This window comes from Bactrocera neohumeralis, unplaced genomic scaffold (genome assembly GCF_024586455.1).
Source record: "Bactrocera neohumeralis isolate Rockhampton unplaced genomic scaffold, APGP_CSIRO_Bneo_wtdbg2-racon-allhic-juicebox.fasta_v2 cluster10, whole genome shotgun sequence".
NCBI lineage: Eukaryota > Metazoa > Arthropoda > Insecta > Diptera > Tephritidae > Bactrocera > Bactrocera neohumeralis.
Genome location: NW_026089623.1, coordinates 14299630 through 14317708, shown reverse-complemented (window position 1 = coordinate 14317708; position 18079 = coordinate 14299630). Strand labels below are relative to the sequence as shown.

Below are 18079 nucleotides of genomic sequence, written 5' to 3'. Positions count from 1 at the left end.
AACAACCGTCTGGTAACGCATCCTCTAGCATTGTTGGCACAAGGGTGCAGTATAAATTGCCAGCTAATATAGCTCGCGCACTTCTTCGTGCTCGAGGAAGCATAACCGTCGAATTTGATTTCAACACGATTATATTCGTGTCTTTTGTTTGTTCTGGAGTGAGTGCCTGACGTACTGCTTCTGTACATAATGACAGTCTCACGCACGGCAGGGGAAGCAACAATGTTTCGTATATCCCAGTTGCATTCCAAGAAGAAGAGCTATTACTTTTAGGTCTCCACATATTGCTCAACCATACTCATGACAACGGATGAGCTCTAAAAGAGCTTTCATTATCACATATGATTAGTTTAGAGGAATTAATGGATAGACGAAAATCACGTGGATCATGTTCCCGTCCTAGTGCGTTAAACAAAAGGTTAAACATATCTATATATATAAAATTAAGTGGCAAAATTTCCTGTTCGCATACTCCTCCTAGACGGCTTGCCCGATTTCAATGAAATTTTCAGGGGTGATTGGGGTCTGTTTGGAGGGTGCACATAAGAAATTTAATGTGTGTATCATTGCACGTCTTGCAAAAAAAAATAAAAAAAAAAACAAAAAAAGAAACAACTGGCGGATGTTTACAATTAATAAAAAACATTGACATCGTATGTTGATCGTTTTTGCCTGTCATTCGTTCTTTCTATGGATGACTGTCAAGCTAACAAGACATACAGAACGTAAGTGTTCCGAATGCACTGAGTGTATCAAAAAAAATGTTTCAACATTGTGTGTATTTTTCTCAGATTTCAACGTGATTAACATTCTGCGTACAACACAAAGCAAGTGAGTATTGTTGTTGTTTCATATGTGATGCCATGCGGTTCGATTGTCGCTTGAAAATGCGCGGTGTGTGTAAAAAAAGTGTTTCAACATTGTGTGTTTTTTCCAGATTTAATTCCATCGATTTGCTACATTTATTCGAACCGATTTTGTGTTTTTCTGCTGACCGTGCAACACACACAAAGCAAGTGAGTATTGTTATTGTTTCGTAAGTGCTTCCATGCGGTTCGCAAATACACTGTTGGTGGGTCTTATTGCATATGCGTGTGTGGGTAAAAAATACATAGTTTAAGATGTAGTTTTAGGTTAATTTTCCATTTTTATTTATATACTTCAAATATGCATATTTTTATTTATGTACTTCAAATATGCATACTCTAGCACGACCACCGGGGACAACACTAACTACCTTTTTCGAGTTGTGTGAAAACGATGAATTTGCAAGAACATTGCTATATTCCGAAATACCACAATATTTCACTTGGAATCCATCATCGAAAACATTTCGACGACGAAAGCAAGGGGAGCGTGTTGACGGTTATCCAAATGTCCGTAAAACCGATGCCATAAGACGCATTTACACCATCCATCCGAACAACGCAGCGGACCAAGATCATTTGATGATTTGAAAACTGTTGACGGTCAGTTGTGTGCAACGTATCGTGAGCATGTCAGCGATTGCATTTGTTAGAAGATGATATGCATTGGGACACCGCACTTCATGACGCCACTATTCGCCATAATACTACTACTATTCGCCATAATAATATCTACATGCCTTCCGTCAAATCCGCAATAACTGTGGAATAAGTACAAAGACTGCATGACCGAGGACTTATTAATTTTGGCGCATAATCGAGCATCGGACGCAGACTTGCTATATACATTACAAATGTTCCCAGTACGTCTTGCCTTTGCGATGACCATCAACAAATCGCAAGGGCAAACGTTTCAAGCGTGCGGCGTCAATTTGGAAGAACCGTGCTTCTCCCACGGCTAATTGTTCGTCGCATGTTCGAGAGTGGGAACACCAAGGTACTTATTCATTTACGCGCCAGGTGGAAAAACCAAAAATGTTGTATACCAATATGTTTTATAAATGTTTTATAAATAAGTAACAATTTTACAACAATAAATAAAACACAAAGTAAAAACCCTTAAGAGTTTTAATCGATTTAGGTGTAGCGAAACGCACAGGGTAACAGCTAGTATGATATATTTGTAAGTGAAGAAAAAAAAGGTAAAGTGCATACAAATATACCTCAAGTACAGAAAAACAATAAAAAAAAGTCATTGCTGTGTGCTGGCGCAAACCCTACAGCGAAATTTAGTGCAAAAAAAAGCAAAAATAGATATATACATACATTCATATAGAAATCATTCGTATTACATATATAATTAACAGTGCGGTGCCAAAAATTAGCAGTTATAACGAACAAAAGAAATCGGGCGCGAAATATAAATAATATATATAAAAACAAAAATAACAACAAGCCAGCAAGCACAAGGAACCTACCGAACCATTCCAGGGCAGGATTACAGGGACACAAACCTACCGACCCGCACAATGGCTAACCCTAATCCTCAAAATCCCATAACGAATATCAAAGTGAGTCGTATCGATTCCTTTTAGTATTTCATTTTTCATTTCAAAAACCAAAATTAAAGTATTTTACTTGCACAAGCGTCCGGCGATACCCCTTTTAGCACAACCAGTGAAAAACGTAGAATCGTGGCTCGTGTCAGCTGGCACGACCTGTCTTATGGGCGCGCAATGTAACTGAACAGTGAAAAACGCTACTCCCTTCTCTCTTTGACGTGGGATGATTGCTCTCTCACAACGCAGGGTTGCCAATATCGATATACTGTAGTAATTATCAACTTTTATAATTCAATCTGTTCAATATGTTTCAATATGTATGAAATTTTCATAAAATAACTCAAAATCAGAGTCGAATGCTATTATTTATAAATATGTAAACTATTTTTAATAGTTTGTTTTCAGTTTTGACATTTTATATTGTAAAAAATTGTAATTGAAAACAAAGATATGTACAAAACTACTATATATGCGTATTGAGCAATGGCAACATTGTTCAAATGAAAACAAACAAAGATGGCTGATTTCTGCGTTTTTACCACGTGTTTCACTGTTCACACATTTTGCCGATGAGGAAGGAAAAGGAAGGAAGGCAGTAGCGTTTTTCACTGGTTCTGCTATTATGCTTGATCAAGCAATAAGCAGGATTGCCTTAAGTAAGTAAGCTAAAGTAAAGGCAAAAACAAAAAAATTATATACATATATGCATACATGTATATATACATACAAAGAAAAAAAAGAGAAAAGATCAAGAAAACCAAATCAAAAATTACATATTTACATATATGCACTAATTCAATATATATGTGCTCTAATATACTTAAATATTTATCATACATATATATAGTATATATGTATGTATACTCATCCGTTGAGAGCAAGTGCACTACCGGAATTGGTGCTCATCTATCTATGTACATCTTCTTCTTTACTGGCTACATACATACAAGAGTATATATTTTAATATGCTTAACTATTTTTATCATATGTAGATATATATATACTCATCCCTTTGAGAGCATCTAAGAGCCTTATCACACACGGCAACTTTTGTTGCGGCAACTCTTAGTTTATAGGCGAGGGGGCGACGAGGAGAGGAGAATCGCGCCGAGTTTCCAGTGTTCAGCAACTCGCTTTGTGTTCTTATTCGTAGCAGTTCGCTGCGTCGTTTTTCGGCATTCGTGTTCTTTCTTTCGTAGTACATAGTTGCATTTGCGTATATTTTTTTTAAATTAATATTTTGAATATATTTAAAAAATTTAATTTCATCTTTTGGTAAGTAATTTGCAAATATGTATACAAATATACATAATATAATATAAATATTTTAGAAAATGGAGTATGACGAAAAAATCGAATTAATTAAAGATATTGTGAAATGTATGGAGGAAGCCATACAAATTGATTCAGACGATAGTGAAAAGGGTGATATATGTTGGTTTTAATAAATAAAATGTATTTCTTAATTGACAGAGCTAATTAATATATGTGATAGAGTGGCCCAAATACCTATAAGGAAAAAGAAACGACATTGGGTTAAAGTAAAGAGTAGACAATGGGTTAAAGTAAAGTGAAAGGGAATGAGAAAAAAACTCGAACAGAGTTGCGCAACACAAGTTGCTCGTGTGAAGGTAATGGGCGACAGCAAAAGAGAATCGCCCGAGAATTAGCAACTAAAGTTGCCCCATGTAATCGCAAACTAAGTGCACTACCGGAATTTGTGCTCACCATAATACATACATACGTACATATTTACGGGGCATTACGTGAGTGCACATTTGCAAATCGAAGTGCACAAATGATGCAACAAAATACTCCCGCTTACAGATACTCATACATAAATACATATATACGGGAAATTATACCCTACTAGGGTACCACGAATTTTTTCATACTTTCAAAAAAAAAACAAAACGCATTCCCAAGAAATTAAACGGTTCGGTAGAGAAAATATAAAATATCATAAGATATATTTTTACATAAATAAGCAATTAAATAAACTATTGCGAAAAATTTATTTCACATGCTCAAAGTCCAAATTGGCACATTTTCGGAAATACCCCTTGTTCTTTGGTAAGCAAAAACAAGCAGGATTGCATACTTATGTATGTACAAAGTGCATTGATCTCTTATACGAGCACTCATTTGCAAGTACACCAGTGATCTGCAGTGAATACTTGGCTTATGAATACACTCTCATATTCATGAATCACCCCCAATATTCACTCACACTTGCTCTCACTAAAAATATTATCTTCTCACAATCACATGGCTTGCTTGTGTAATAATGAGTGTGAATATGTCTCACAATCACTTATCGCTCACACTTGGCTTGGCTTGCTTCTCTGTATACAATTGTTTGAGCTATTCGTTGCTTACCATTAGATGAGTTGAAAGGCTCATGAATACATTCACTAATAAGTGGCTCATTGTTTATTCATGAATACATTCACAAATTCCGTGCCTATTCAAAATATATTTTATACCTACGCGGAGGGGTTTTAAAAGGAACGAAACGCGCGATTGTAGTGACGACAAAACTGAAACTTCTTTGTTTATTATCCTTTTATTGAATTATTTACTTAAGATTTATCTTACATTCTAGAAATTGGAGAGCTTAGGTAGATGAGTCCCTGAAGTTTATACCTACGCGGAGGGGTTTTAAAAGGAACGAGTGAGTCTATTGACTTCGTAAAAACTACAAAACTGAAACTTCTTTGTTTCTTATCACAAATTCCATCTTCACCAATTACTTCAACATCAAATACGTCTTCACCTGCAAATGACCTGAACTTCTTTTTTCCAAATATTTCAAACATGGGCGCGCAGGAACGTATCGAAGATGAGATAGATCGATATTTTACAGAAATAATACAATTTGATAATGACTTTGACGCAATTCAATGGTGGAAGCAACATAAAGCTAACTTTCCACGCATATCAAAACTTGCACTTAAAATATTAACTATACCTGCAAGTAGTGCGGCGTCTGAACGTGTATTTTCCTTGGCAGGCAATTTAATAACTGATAAAATAAATCGACTTGCACCCAAAACCGTAGATAAAATAATATTCCTGAATTCAATATTTAAGACTAACTAATATGGCAATAAGACCTTAGAAACTTAAAAAACAAAAATATACAATGATATTGAGAAGTAATTTTGTGCCAAACCTCAATCTTAATATATATTTAGAAGCTATACCGAAATTAACTGAAGTTTGTTATTTAGTTTTTTGATAATAATTCATGTAATTTTTATACCACTAAACTGACGTGATTTTTATTTTTAATTTTAATTCCATTGAAAGGAACTGAATTATCATTTTATAAAATAAAATGTAATATTATAAGTGATAACATAATAATGTAGGTATGTATGTATATGTGATTTTTTTTAATAATAGAAAAAATTAACACAAAATTGCAAATCCAGTTTTTTTATTTCATTATATCTAGTCATTATTAGAACCAGTTACAAAATCCTTGTTGTTATACAATAATATAATAGTAACTCTTACTAATTTCGTAATGGATTTCTTAGCCTTTGGTTCATAGCGTTACGGCTCAAGTGGCTTGCGCACAATTGCGCTTCTTCCTATATTCACAAGTGTTTTGTATTCATGAATGTCAGAGAATCCTAAGCAAAGATTCATAAGTATTGTGAGCTCATAAGCAAACACTTGTGAATATATGCTTCATACAAGCTAAGCAGCTCACAAGCCAAAACTCTCTCTCTCATAATTGTAAGTGAGCAGTATTCACACTTATACTCATTCCGTGAATAATTTGCTTGCTTCATACTCAATTTTTCGCAAGTGGCTCAAAGTTGTGTTTAACTCATTCATTGCAGATCACTGAAGTACACACAAACGGATTCGTCCATGTATACCTTATAAGACATACAAACACAATACAAATTATTATCAAATAAATTTTGCGATTTGAATAATTAAATAAAAAGTAAATAAATTTTTTACTATTTTCGAGATTAATAAACAGAATACAAAATAGTATTTGATTTAATCCGAAAAAAACAAAACACGTTATTTGATTTAATTCGAGAAAAAAAGATTTCGCTCAGAAATCACGAATTTCTTCAAAGTCAATCAGTTTACACTGATAAAAATAATTTCATAAAATTGAACTTTTCTAAATGAACGCAGATTCTAAAGAATCTAAATCTTCGCAACTACTAAAAGTACCAAAAATGCTTTCGGATGAAAAAAGTCCATGTACACCTGCAGAAGCTACACGCTCAAAGCAAGGTGCCACAAAACAAAAAAGGGGGAAAGACATTATATACAGTAAATTTATTGCTCAGAGTGACACTTTTATAAAATACTGCACTCGATTTTCATCTTCGACGATTCAATATAATTCTGAATCGGCATTAGAAATCAAAAAAGAAAATCTGTACAATTTTTGGATACGTCTCCAAGCTTCTTATGACGCAATAGTAGAAACTAATGATTCAGATCTACCAGAAAATTTCAAATCCTCGGCTTACGCCAAATATGAAAATTGCTTAGACCAATTTGAAGAAACGAAAGCAATGATTACAGATCAATTGCAACTAATTAATGCAATTGCACCTACTCCACTTCCGCGAGAAGAGTTGCCACAAGTACAAAGTCAAGAGGCAAGTTCAGGCATTCACCTCAAGGTGCCCGCATGTGGCACAGAAATTTTTCATGGGGGTTATGAACAATAGCCGTCCTTCCGGAACATGTTCACAGCCGTGTACCGTGTACCACCCAAAATTATCTAATGCACACAAAAAAATCCAAGGTAGGGTACTACTACCCACAGCAGTCGTCTCCAACGAACATCGAGGAGAACTCTTTAAACTCAAGGCCCAAATAGACCAAGGATCACAACGATCTTTCATAAACGGATATAAGAATACAAGCGGAAGCTATAGTCTTACCGCAACTAACAAAAACGCTTTCAAGCTATCATATACATAGCAAGCATTTGGAAATGGTTTCACACCTTAAGTTAGCAGATTCCAACTGCAACAACCCCGCTCAAATAGACCTTTTATTAGGCAGCGATCTCATACCACAGATAATACTCGAAGGTATTTAGAAAATTTCAAAAACATTTTCACCACAAAAGACTATTTTCGGTTTGATTCTAAGTGGACTAGTTACGGAACCAGTCACAACAATGACAACTCAAGATGAGGAAATCTCAAACGAGTACCTCAATTCCCCTGAAGATCAGTATTATGAAGACTTTTACAAAGCCACAACTGCTAGATCAGATAATGGTCGGTATGTCGTACGACTACCACTAAAACAACAATTTCTCAACACAATCGCCTTAGGTCACTCTCGCACCTCTGCAATACAGCAGTTTCAAAGTATGGAAAGAAACCTACTTAAACAAGTAAGGAAGGGCTAAGAATTCTGAATCTGAATTACATGACAACATCTGAGAGATTTACCGATATTTTCGGTGAAAAATTAGGTTAGGTTAGGTTAGGCGCTGAATTCTTCGTGTTCGATATCAGGGACCTTGAAAAGTAATAGTCCGATCACGACAATTTTTCCATAAGGGATATCTCAGCTCAAATACCATATTTGTGCAAAGTTTTATTCAGCTATCATCATTGGTTCCTAATGTACTATATATTATACAGAGAAGGCATCAGATGGAATTCAAAATAGCGTTATATTGGAAGAAGGCGTGGTTGTGAACCGATTTCACCCATATTTCGTACATGTCATCAGGGTGTTAAGAAAATATTATGTACCGAATTTCATAGAAATCGGTATAGTAGTTCCTGAGATATGGTTTTTGGTCCATAAGTGGGCGACGCCATACCCATTTTCCATTTAAAAAAAGCCTCTGTGCAGCTTCCTTCTGTCATTTGTTCCGTAAAATTTAATGTTTCTGACGTTTTTTGTTAGTCGGTTAACGCACTTTTAGTGATTTTCAACATAACCTTTGTATGGGAGGTGGGTGTGGTTATTATCCGATTTCTTCCATTTTTGAACTGTATATGGAAATACCTGAAGGAAAGGGCTCTACAGAGTTTGGTTGACATAGCTATAGTAGTTTCCGGGATATGTACAAAAAACTTAGCGGGGGGCGGGGCCACGCTCACTTTTCCAAAAAAATTACGTCCAAATATGCCTCTCCCTAATGCGATCCTTTGTGCCAAATTTCACTTTAATATCTTTTTTTATGGCTTAGTTATGACACTTTATAGGTTTTCGGTTTTCGCCATTCTGTGGGCGTGGCAGTTAGCCGATTTTGCCCATCTTCTAACTTAACCTTCTTATGGAGCCAAGAAATGCGCGTACCAAGTCATCAGGATATCTCAATTTTTACTCAAGTTACAGCTTGCACGGACGGACGGACAGACAGACATCCGGATTTCAACTCTACTCGTCACCCTGATCACTTTGGTATATATAACCCCATATCTGACTCTTTTAGTTTCAGGACTTACAAACAACCGTTATGTGAACAAAACTATAATACTCTCCTTAGCAACTTTGTTGCGAGAGTATAAAAAGGTGAGCTCAAACCAGAATATGACGGTGTGTTGGAAGAATACCTCCATTTAGATCACATGGCGGAAGTAAGCCCATTCGAAAAAATCATCAATGGCAAATACTACTAATTTTACTTGCCACATCATGCAGTAGTAAAGCCAGACAAAAAAACAGCAAAAGTAAGAGTTGTCCTTAATGCCTCGAAAACCACTAGCTCGGGAAATTCCCTTAACCATATCCTATTTACGGGACCCACGCTCCAACTTGTTTTAATGCTACTTATTCTAAACTGGCGTATATTCAACTACGTATTCAAATGGGACGTCGAAAAATTGTATAGACAAACAGTCGTACATAAAGACGATCAAGATTTTCAGCGAATTATTTTCCGAAAATCCCCCAATAGTCCACTACGCGACTTCAAGCTAAAAACGGTGACCTCTGGCGTTAAATCTGCCACCTACTTAGCCATTCGAACACTCCATGAATTGGCTAAAAACACCAAGTCAAAATTTCCTCTGGCAACCCAGGTGTTAAAAACACAAACGTATGTAGACGATATTCTGTCTGGAAGTCACAGTCTTCCACAAGCATACGAATCATTATCACAGGTAATCCAAGCCCTCAAATCCGCAGGGTTTCCATTAAAAAAGATTACATCAAATCGCCCAAATATATTAAAAAACATTCCAAACTAAAATTTGTTGGACACTAATTTCCTTATAATAGAAAAGAAAAGTACAACAAAAACTCTGGGCATTCAATGGAATGCGATATCGGACCAGTTTTCATACACGCCTGAGTTCATATCCGCATTATCCGCCATTACAAAACGGCAAATTCTCTCCTCTGTGGCGAAACTTTTCGACCCCGCATGAGGGCTATCGCCAATTATGATACAAGCCAAAATCCTGATTCAAGAATTATGGCTAGATGGGACCGACTGAGACGAGCAAGTAAAACCACTTCGTTTAGAAAAGTGGTCCCAGTTCGCGAGCAATCTAAACGACATCACACAAATACAAATCCCAGATGGGTAAATTATATCCCAGAGCACAAAGTCGAACTACACGGCTTCTGTGACGCCTCTGAAAAGGCGTATTGCGCCACTATATAAATATGTTCGCACACAAAGCGACAAGGCGACCACAAGCCAGTTACTAGTTGCAAAAGCAAAAGTGGCTCCTCTAAAAACAATAAGTCTACCACGGCTTGAACTATGTGGTGCACTACTACTTGCCAAACTAACATCCACGCATCTGAATACGGAAAAATATAAATTATATCTCTGGTCCGATTCTGAGATTGTATTAGCCTGGTTGGAAAAACCACCACATGCATGGAAGACGTATATTTCTAATCCAACGTCTCAAATTCTTCATCTAGTGGGATCAACCACTTTGCGACACGTAGCCAGTGCTGACAATCCTGCTGATCTAGGTACAAGAGGGTGCAAACCTCTGCACCTTGCCACCACCACCCTCTGGTGGAATGGCCCCCCATGGTTAACAGAATCTCCCGATTCTTGGCCACAATCGCCTATGCGCAACATTATTGCCCCAGAAAGGCAACAGCACACAGCATTGGATGATACTGACATCCTTGAGAGATTTTAATCTTACCCTCGAGCCCTTAGGGTAATCGCTTACCAGAGAGCTGCAACGAGTATGATAAAATCAGAACAAACAGTCGTGCCAAAAACACAATCAACTGACTTGATGCAACACGAACAATCTGTTCTTCGGCAATCACGATCGTGTAAACGTATGGCTTGCTTCGGGTAAACTATTAAATCTTCGAGTAACTCTATGGGTAAATCTATGAGTACAGCAAACAACAACAATTTTCTGCTGGACTGATTTTATTCATGTGTGGCAAAAAATGTATCAGATTTCAAAATGTGCGCATGTTACAAATTTTCGAAGCGTAAACAATGGAAATTCCATCGAGAACGTACATACCTATATATGTAATCGATGGAATTTCCATTATACATATAACATATGTACATATATACATAAATACATGTATATACAAACATATGTATTTGAAATAGAACAAAAGTGCACTAGTAAATCAGTGTTTAGGGGATGATATACAAACCAAACTCTGTCGATCATTTCAATCATTGAAGCATGAGTTTGCATCACTTTGGGTATTTTCTGGTGATGCGAACATTCATAAACAAATCAGGTATAAGCTGATCGCTAGTGATACAAAGTTTTTCTCTATAGCTGATTTGAAGACAAACAGTTCGCTTTGCGTACATGAACTGAACTGACAGAATCAGGCAGAGAAACGGATCAGTACTTAGGTATAAACAAAAATTTATTACTCGTTGCAGTTCTCTGATCAGTACTATGAGAATAGAAGCCGATTGATAAAAAAAGCTCACTCCTTGTACTAATTCCTTTCATAGATACGAATTGAAGGCCTGTCAATTCAAGCCTAACGTATAATGAACGTCATCTTATTGTTATACCAAAGAGATCGCAACTTGCCACATTATGTTCACGTAGTATTATTACACGCAGAGCACCGCCTCGTGCAACAAATAGTCCGCCAAGAGTTTTATATCCTAAGACTCAAACCAAAAATAAAGAAATGCATTTTTCGTGCAAGATCTGCACTATGCATAAGCAAAAGATGCGATCGCAGATTATGGCAGCACTTCCACCGGAACGCTGCAAGTTTGCTCTACCCTTCACTATCACTGGTGTTGATTTTGCTGGACCTTTTCAAATAAAGGCGTCCATGCTAAGATCTCCCACACTAATGAAAGGCTACGTGGCTGTCTTTGTCTGTTTTACGACAAAAGAAGTACACCTCGAGCTATGTACTAATCTGACAAAAGAGGCTTTTCTCGCGGCATTTGCTCGCTTCGTCGGACGACGTGGGTTTCCGTCAAAATTCATGAGCGACAATGGCAATATATTTATAGGAGGTCAAAGAGCCACTGAAAAACAGTTTGTGGACTTTATAAAACAAGTTTCACCTGAGATTGTACAAAAGTACGCTCCTCAAGGCATAATCTGGCAATTCATCCCTCCAAGCGCTCCTCATATGTGTGGTTTATGGGAATCAGCGGTAAAAAGCTTTAAATCCCACTTTAAAAAGGTACCTGGAAACTACAAATTTAACTTTACAACTATATTAATTCGTATTGAAGCCGTTCTCAATTCACGGCCATTGACGGCACTCTCGCAAGATCCCTCAGATCTAACAGCTCTTACACCAGGGCACTTTCTCGAAGGAGCACCCATTCTGGCCATACCTGAGCCAGGCGTGGAGTCGCTTTCCTTACTAAAGAGATGGGAAAGAATTAAAATTCTCTATCAAGATTTCAGCCGCCGATGGAGGAGGAGTACATTATGGACCTTCATAAAAGGTACCGCTGGAAAACTCCCGAAAAGGCGCCAAAGCTTGAACATTTTGTCCTAATACATGACGACTGTCTCCCCTCTACAGAATGGCGGCTTGGTCGCATAGAGAAGCTACATACATCACGGCTCCGACGGCCATATAGGAGTAGTTGACCTCCGTACTCAAAACGGAACTCTAACGAGACCGCTTGTTAAACTATGCTTCTTACCAACCGCAGATAATAACGAAATGCACGTAAGAAACAATCGGTACAAAATAATACCGACGCGCAGAAATTGAAAAAATCCAACTGCAATTGCAACTAAACTCGACTTTTTTTCCATACAGGCAAATATGGATTCAGAAAACATTTCAACTCTAACGCCAACAGTGTGATCGGCCATCAGTGTGCCCCGTCCTGGGGTTGTCCCAACAGCGGCACCCCGTACAATCACCGCAACAGCACCGTCAACTGAAGCTCGTAATGGCACACGAGCACCTGTAACCACACCGTCACCACCAGCGGAGCCGCATCGCATACGATGCCCAATTTGTCGCCGCGCCCACCGACTGCAACACTGTAAACTCTTCAAGGGCATGTCACCCATATAACGCCAGCAGGTAGCACAGGCGCATTGGCATTGTCACAATTGTCGGTCGGCCTCCTGCCACTCGCAGATCGCAGCAAACCAGCCGTGTGGCACGACGGCGAAGACCAGCACCATCGGTGGCAACGTTGCAACAACTTCAGGGATTGCTAGGCTGAACATTCGTCTAAGGGGGCCGGGATGGCTAAATGAGTTAAGCTTCCCGCCCTCATACACCACTAAACCACACAACACACCACTCACAAAGCAACACTGGCACACTCACCACCATCGCCCTTTCTATCACGATCTATGAGCGATTCACACGGTGCACACGCTTCTTATCGGTGTGCAACCCAAATCATTTTGCCTCATCAGTTGCTCATTCAATTTAATTTCGAATTTTTTATATACTTACTTACTAGAGGACCCGTCCACGCTTCACTGTGGCTGAAAATACTACAACTACCATCTATGTATATGATTTCTATTAGTTGGATTATAACTATTAGTTAAGGAGATTTTGAATTTTTGTGAAGCAGCTTGTGTTAGTTTACAAAAAAATGGATCATAATACATTTCGTATGTCAATGAAGCATTGCTTTTTTTGTGAAAATACTGTTGTATTTTGGCTCATGGAAATCCACCGATGAAAAGATATTTGCCAGGCTTAAAGAGGCGAAAGCTCTCTGCAAAGTGTGTGCCTCGCAAGTTCATAATCCAACAAACACAACGAATAACTGATTCTGAGAAGTGTTTGAGTGCTCTTTAATCGTAATAAAACCGAATTTTTGCGTCGGTGTTTGACAATAGAAACATAGCTCCATCATTTCCCACTGAAGTCTAATCGACAGTTATTCTAGTGGACTGCACATGATGAACCGGTTCTCAGGCGTGGAAAGACGAAAAAGTCCGCTGGAAAGGTTATGACATCAGTTTTACTGAGCCAGTTATAATCTATTTCACTGCGTATTTGGTTGCAGCTCTTTTCTACTATTCCAAATACTAAGCAATTGTATTATTTTTGAGGAAGAATCTGTTTAAAATTGTACGCATATATTCAAATGATTCCTACAAACATGAATTTTGAACAAATGCTTATGATTTCAAATATAAAGTGTGTATTTATGAGTTTTATTAAATTTTGGTATAAAGAGGTAAAAGGTATCCTATGTCCTTACGCCGGTTCTAGGCTACCTCTCCACCAATTTTCAACCAAATCGGTTCAGCTGTTCTTGAGTTATAAATGGTGTAACTAACACAACTTTCTTTTATTTAATATATAATAAAACAGGAAAATAGTGTTTTACAGTTCATACTTAGGTTATGCTTAGGCACTGAAAATGGAAGGCTTAAGCAATGCTTAAATAACAGCTGATTTTTGTTTTGAATTTGCTTTGAATTTTCAGCGACATCTTTCGTAGCGTAGGGCAAGTGTCCGTTCGCTTGCACTCAATAACAGCTTATACTTTTCCTTCAGTTCCCATAGGTGCTCCGACTCGCTAATGATGAAATTTGGGGTTCTTTTGTTGTTTTCATCAATTTTTGATATAATTTTCCTCGCAAATTTATGTATTGTCTGTTATAATTTAAATATTTCAAACATATTTTTATGAATGACATTTGTAAAACACATGTTGCCCATAACGTTGCCATATATCATAATAAAATTTTATTGACTGTGAAACGCAAACGACTACTCAGTTTGCAACAATACTTAGCTAAGATTTTATTTAGGCACAACTTAAGTATGGACTGTGAAACCGGGCATTAGCCATACAAAATTCTATACCTAAATGCAACTAAATGAAATTTTTTTTTGCATTTAGGAAATACATCCAGAAATCAACTCTGCGATTTCCTAAATTCCTCTGAAATCTCCCAAATTCGAGGAAGATTTACTGGAAAAGAGTGGCAGCATTGCTTATTTGTCTGACCATACATATGTACATTACTTTATTTATTTCTCGGATTGTATGTGATTTTTTCTTAAATTTAGAATATTGGAAGTCATAGATTCGTATAACTTTACCACAAATAATATAAACTTCAAACAACGCATTTTTATTTAATGTTTTTAGCAAGTGGCAGCTTTTGTTATGACAGCCTAAATCCATGAAAATTTAGAAAGAAATGTAGCGCCATCTACTGTAACATACCGCACTTACTCAATACCGCTGTTAGCGCCACCAACTGGTGGATAGCTCTTTGCTAATAATAAACAAATAATTTGCAATAAATAAATAATGCGACTATAAGGAGAGTTATAAACTATCCTATCTTTCAAGTTGGACCAAACTGCACACAGTGTTAAAAATTTCATTAAAATCGGTTCAGTAGTTTAGGAGTCCATCGAAAACAACAACGTGACACGTGATTTTTATATATTAAGATATACCTATTAATACAACCTCCATTGGTATCCGACCAAGGAGCCCATCAATTTACGGTTTTTCCACACATGTACTGTTACTCCACTGGTATCCGACCAGGGAGATTTTGCTTTTAACATTTTACTTAAAATATTGTGAACGAATTAGTAAAACTTGTGTATATAAATACCTTAACAATTTAAAAAGCAATAATTTGGCTATAACAAAAAAAAAACATTTTTTATTCCGGAGTGGGTGCTAAGGTGTAAGTGATAAATTATCTATCTACATACGTGAGTAAGTGGTAAAGTAACTGTAAATTTTACTTGACCAATCAGCCAAAAAAAGCCTAACGCCAAAGTAATGCTCTATATTTGGTGGGATCGGAAGAGCGGGCTGTATTATGAGCTTTAATGGGACAGAACAACTACTTGCGTTTAACTACCAGGTAATACCATCATGACAACGCTCGGCCTAATGTTGCAAAACCGATTGAAAGCTATTTCGAAAACAGTGGGTGTTAAGTTTTGCCACACCCGCCTTATGGCCCGACCTTCCCCTTCTGGCTACCATTTGTTCCGGTCGACGGAATACCGTTCATGAAAGGTGTACATCTGTTTGTTTCCGTCTGAGCTATGTCAACAGTGACCTGAAACAATACTCTTTCATTTGTGAGAAAGCTGTAAAATTTTACTTTGCCACAATGATGCATCTGTTAAAAAAAATTAGCCTGGACGGTTTAAAAGCAACTTTGCGGAATTGAGGATTTCGACATTATATTTTGGTTCTTGGTACCCCAGCGGACTATATGACGCATATAAAACGTGTATACAAATTTTTTTTTCATATAAAGAAAATGTACTTTAAAAATTTTTAACAATTACGCGACTAACAACATGTGCTCGATTTATTACGACCATAAAATGTCAAAGGCGCAGATCGATTATTTTGATAATGAAATTGAATAATTTGCAAACGTTGTTCTTGCGTTTGTCTTTCCTCGATGAAGTTGCAAACATTAATGAATCATTACTGGTCATGACATACCATATTAGAAATGGCTGAAACGACCCTTATAGCTTTTCTTTTCTCGATGAAAATTTTGCCTCATTATATAGCAACATTTTGCAAGTGTTCCAAGACACCTTACAAAAATGATCAACTTTTTAAATGAAAAAAGAACAAAAAAATGACAGCTACTAATGAGCTGATGCATTGTTTTCGTTTTCATAATTAGAACATACAATACAATAAATTTTTAAACTGCAATTTACAAAAATAATGAAAATAAGCTCGACATGTAACACTACTTTTACTCCATTAGCCTGAGCAACCATTCAGAACGTCGTTTACGGATCCATTCAGCCTGGGTAAGGATTTTCTTTCAACGACTAACATCCTCATTTCCTTCTCTGTACATGGTGAAAATAAATCGACCAACTCATTTGCAACTTCCAATATTGATTTTAATAAAACTGACCAAGTCACTTTGTCCAAAAACTTGATTACAGTACTTTGCAACTTTAAAAAAAATCACGGGGCAACTCTCACTCTTACGTTTTGAGAGGTTAGAAAATGTTGCACTATTGCCTGATTAGTAGACAACAATTTTTAGAAAAGAACAATCGAACCTGAAAACATGTTGAGGAAAAAACACATAATTTTGACAGCCCGAGCATAGAGTAGCATAAATGCAACATTTTTGTGAGAAAAGTAAACACTATTAGATATCATATCATCCCTATTAAAAAACCAGGTATAATTACGCTAATAATAATGTGTACTGTTTTCGACTTTCGTTGGAAAGCAAAAGACTTGCAGAAGAGCAAAAGGTTTGCGTAAATATTAAATTTCTCCTTTGCGCGCACTTAACACAGCCGTCGTATAGACAATTATATTTCGTCGCTGTTCTGTATAAGTTGCGAATATATACATACATATGTATTATCGGATAATTGTGTATCGTTTACGGCGGATTTGTGGTTAAGATTTTGTTTCCACTTTTCATTGTTTTTGTACTTTGTGTGTTGCAACACTGATTTCTGTTACCATTACATTTTTACGCACATTCAATTTAAGTATTGTTTGTAAAAAAAAAACACATTAAAGTTGAAATACCTTCGATATTATTCGTTTTATGTATGTTGATGAGTTAGAAACGCTCATTTTTATACTCTCGCAACAAAGTTGCTAAGGAGAGTATTATAGTTTTGTTCACATAACGGTTGTTTGTAAGTCCTAAAACTAAAAGAGTCAGATATAGGGTTATATATACCACAGTGATCAGGATGACGAGTAGAGTTGAAATCCGTCCGTCTATCCGTCCGTCCGTCCGTCCGTGCAAGGTGTAACTTCAGTAAAAATTGAGATATCATGATGAAACTTGGTACACGAATTTCCTAGCTCCATAAGAAGGTTAAGATCGAAGACGTGCAAAATCGGCCCACTGCCACGCCCACAAAATTGCGAAAACCGAAAACTTATAAAGTATCATAACTAAGCCATAAATAAAGATATTAAAGTGAAATTTGGCACAAAGGATCGCATTAGGGAGGGACATACTCGGACGTAATTTTTTTGGAAAAGTGGGCGTGGCCCCGCCTCCTACTAAGTTTTTTGTACATATCTCGGAAACTACTATAGCTATGTCAACCAAACTCTATAGAGTCGTTTCCTTCAGGCATTTCCATATACAGGTCAAAAATCGAAGAGATCGGATAATAACCACGCCCACCTCCCATATAAAGGTTATGTTGAAAATCACTAAAAGTGCGTTAACCGACTAAAGAAAAACGTCAGAAACACTAAATTTTACGGAA

At 36.9% G+C, this 18079-nt stretch overlaps 1 long non-coding RNA gene across 1 annotated transcript; it reads left to right on the top strand.

Annotated features, from left to right (window-relative positions):
* Positions 1-585: 585 nt before the first annotated feature.
* LOC126765502 (uncharacterized) lies at positions 586-1100 on the top strand. Its single transcript, XR_007668471.1, has 3 exons — positions 586-725; positions 792-831; positions 938-1100. It is a non-coding gene; the product is annotated as an uncharacterized LOC126765502 (long non-coding RNA).
* The last annotated feature ends 16979 nt before the right edge of the window (positions 1101-18079 follow it).